Below are 4,423 nucleotides of genomic sequence, written 5' to 3' on the forward strand. Positions count from 1 at the left end.
GAGAACTATGTAGGGAATAGGAACCAATAGAGAACTATGTAGGGAATAGGAGCCAATAGAGAACTATGTAGGGAATAGGGTGCCACTTGGGACGCAGCCCTTGTCAGTCTGTCAGACAGTTAGGAAGGAAACAGAGCAGGAACACATAGACACTGAACCAAGGTCAGTTTCATTTTTCCACTCTGATGGTTAAGGATAGTATTTAGAGGGATATGCTGATCCTAGATATGTGCCTAACAGGTTCAAGTCTACCCACTAGTCTAGGAGATGAGTTCTGATACAGCTCAGACACTGTACATGTGAAGGTACCAAGAGAGAGCTGAGCTGACAACTAACAAGTCACAGTCTGTAACTGGCAGGTCCAAAAAACCATGCAAATCATATCACAACGAGCGTAATGCTGAGAACATGAATGTCTGCATCAGGTTTGATGACAGCAGTGACATTTCACACAACAAGTTGTTGATGCAGATTAGTCTTGAGAAGTAAACTTCTGAACCCTCTCTCTTTCCCCTCTCTCCCTCTCTCCCTGTCCCCTCTCTCCCTCTCTCCCTGTCCCCTCTCCCCCTCTCTCCCTGTCCCCTTTCTCCCTCTCTCCCTGTCCCCTCTCTCCCTCTCTTCCTGTCCCCCTCTCTCCCTGTCCCCTCTCTCCCTGTCCTCTCTCCCCCTCTCTCCCTGTCCCCTCTCTCCCTCTCTCTCTTTCCTAACATAGCAGGTGTAAAAGAAATGCCTGAGCAGGGTCGGGAGAAGGATCCTCCCTCTCTCCCTACTTCTCTGTATTCCTCTCTTTCTCTCTCCCTCTCTCTCTACTTCTCTGTATTCTTCTCTTTCTCTCTCCCTCTCTCCCTACTTCTCTGTATTCCTCTCTTTCTCTCTCCCTCTCTCTCTACTTCTCTGTATTCTTCTCTTTCTCTCTCCCTCTCTCCCTACTTCTCTGTAATCCTCTCTTTCTCTCTCCCTCCCTCCCTACTTCTCTGTAATCCTCTCTTTCTTCCCTCTGCTTCTCTTTCTCTGTCCCCCCTCTTTCTCTATCCCTCCCTCCCTACTTCTCTGTCCCCCCCTCTTTCTCTCTATATCTTTCGACTCCCAATCCAAATTAAATTCAAATCTACTAACTTAAATTCATATTTCAATTTAACCCTGCTAACTTAAATTCATATTTAAATTCAACGCTGCTAACTTAAATTCATATTTAAATTCAACGCTGCTAACCACCCAAATCCATGTATAAATTCAAACATTACATTACTCAACAGCCTGAGGGAGCATGTCTTTGTGTCAACTTGTATTCTAATACCCCTCTGAACAAAAAGGGACTGGTCTGAGCATGTACATAACTCAATCAATGTAGACGCCCCCCCCCCCCCCCACACACACACACACACACACACACACACACACCACACACACACACACACACACACACACACACACACACACACACACACACACACACACACACACACACACACAAACAAGCGCAAACAAATGCATGGCCACAGCCTCTATTCATTTTCCGGAACTATCTTTGGAATGTGTGGAATTCCAACCTGTGACACAGAGAAGTCAAGGTATGAATACAGAGATCAGATGTATTATGTAGACCAGAGTGGTCAAGGTATGAATACAGAGATCAGATGTATTATGTAGACCAGAGTGGTCAAGGTATGAATACAGAGATCAGATGTATTATGTAGACCAGAGTGGTCAAGGTATGAATACAGAGATCAGATGTTTTATGTAGACCAGAGAGGTCAAGGTATGAATACAGAGATCAGATGTATTATGTAGACCAGAGAGGTCAAGGTATGAATACAGAGATCAGATGTATTATGTAGACCAGAGAGGTCAAGGTATGAATACAGAGATCAGATGTATTATGTAGACCAGAGAGGTCAAGGTATGAATACAGAGATCAGATGTATTATGTAGACCAGTGAGTTTTATGTCATTCTGTATCATTCTGGTCTTTATAACGATATACTGTGTGTTCTGTTTCTGCTAAACCTTTCCATATGCTCCCAGACACACTGAAGAGACAGTAACCATGATTCAACACAGACACAGCCTGGGATGATGAGAGGATGATGAGGGGATAATGAGAGGATGATGAGGGGATAACGAGGGGATGTGCCCCAAATGCCATTTTAATCCATTAATAGTGCACTACTTTTGACCAGAGATCTATGGGTTCTGGTCAAAAGTAGTGCACTAAATAGGGCATAGGGTGTCATTTGGGATGGTACAATCCAACCAATGCTATGTGCCTCTGAGGAGTCAACCTCAACCTCTCCCCTCCCCTCTCACACACCCACCTGATGCTCCTGGACTCAGACACACACACACACACACACACACACACACACACACACACACACACACACACACACACACACACACACACACACACACACACACACACACACACACACACACACACACACTGGGCACTAGCCCATTCCACTATTTCTCCAGTCAGTAGGCTAGGCTTTCTGCTGTGTTTGCTTTGTGAATGCTCCACTTTACAAACTGACAATTTGTTGGCTTGGCTGAAGAGAAAAGAAAAAGAGAGAGGAAGAGGAGGAGGGAGGAGAGGAAGGGGAGAGAGTTAGAGTAGAGAGGAAGAGGAAGTTAGAGAGGTAGAGAGGAAGCAGAATGAGAATGAGGAGGGAGGAAGAGGACGATAGAGGTAGAGACAAGGTAGAGGAGAGGGAGAGAAGAGTTAGAAAAGAGGAAAGGAGAGGTAACCAAGAGAGGAGAAGAAGGGAGGAAAAGGAGGAAGATGAGGACAGAGAAGAGAGGAAGCGGAGAAGAAGGTGGAAAGAAATGTTAATAAAAGAATTGCCTTAATAACATTCCTATGGTCGGAACATGGTAAGACGGGCTCCTGAGTGGGGCAGCAGTCTAAGACACTGCATCTCAGTGCTAGAGGCGTCACTACAGACACCCTGGTTAGAATCCAGGCTGTATCACAACCGGCTGTGATTGGGTGTCCCATAGGGCGACGCACAATTGGCCTAGTGTCGTCCGGGTTTGGCCGGTGTAGGCTATCATTGTAAATAAGAATTTGTTCTTAACTGACTTGCCAAGTTAAATAAAGGTTAAATTAAAAATAAAATAAAAGACATGCCTCATAAAATAAAATAAAAAGGTTTGAAGTAATTATGGTTAAATAGATTCAAAATGTTGACTGCTTCCACTCATATTGCAAGGTGGGTGATGCTGCAGTGTACAACAGGCACTGACCTTTCTGTCCTATCAGAACGAACAGGCACTGACCTTTCTGTCCTATCAGAACGAACAGGCACTGGCCTTTCTGTCCTATCAGAACGAACAGGCACTGGCCTTTCTGTCCTATCAGAACGAACAGTTCCTCAAGTATGTCACAGAATCCATCCTTTAGATATTAATAATTATCCTATATTATATCTGGAAAACATCACTGGTGTTTAGCCTATATATATACAGTACCAGTCAAAAGTTTCGACACACCTACTCATTCAAGGGTTTTTCTTTATTTTATTATTTTCTACATTGTAGAATAATAGTGAAGACATCAAAACTATAAATAACACATATGGAATCGTGAAGTAACCAAAAAAGTGTTAAACAAATCTAAATATATTTATATTTTAGAATCTTCAAAGTAGGCACCCTTTGCCTTGATGACAGCTTTGCACACTCTTGGCATTCTCTCAACCAGCTTCACCTGGAATGCTTTTCCAACAGTCTTGAGGGAGTTCCCACATATGATGAGCGCTTGTTGGCTGCTTTTCCTTCACTCTCCGCCCGGTCCAACTCATCCCGAACCATCTCAATTGGATTGAGGTTGGGGGATTGTGGAGGCCAGGTCATCTGATGCAACACTCCATCACCCTCCTTCTTGGTCAAATAGCCCTTACACAGCCTGAAGGTGTGTTGAGTCATTGTCCTGATGAAAAACATATGATAGTCCCACTAAGCGCAAACCAAATGGGATGGTGCATTGCTGCAGAATGCTGTGGTAACCATGCTGGTTAAGTGTGCCTTGAATTCTAAATAAATCACTGGCAGTGTCACCAGCAAAGCACCCCCACACCATCACACCTTCTCCTCCATGCTTCACGGTGGGAACCACACATATGGAGATCATCCGTTCACCTACTCTGCGTCTCACAAAGACACGGCTGTTGGAACCAAACATTTCTAATTTGGACTCATCAGACCAAAGGACAGATTTCCACCAGTCTAATGTCCATTGCTCGTGTTTCTTGGCCCAAGCAAGTCTTTTCTTCTATTGGTGCCCTTTAGTTGTGTTTTTTTTTGCAGAAATTTGACCCTGAAAATCTGATTCGAGCAGTCTCCTTTGAACAGTTTATGTTGAGATGTGTCTGTTACTTGAACTCTGTGAACCATTTATTTGGGCTGCAATTTCTGAGGTGCA

The sequence above is a fragment of the Salmo salar genome, chromosome 09, assembly GCF_965601325.2.
Source record: "Salmo salar chromosome 09, fSalSal1, whole genome shotgun sequence".
Classification (NCBI taxonomy): Eukaryota; Metazoa; Chordata; class Actinopteri; order Salmoniformes; family Salmonidae; genus Salmo; species Salmo salar.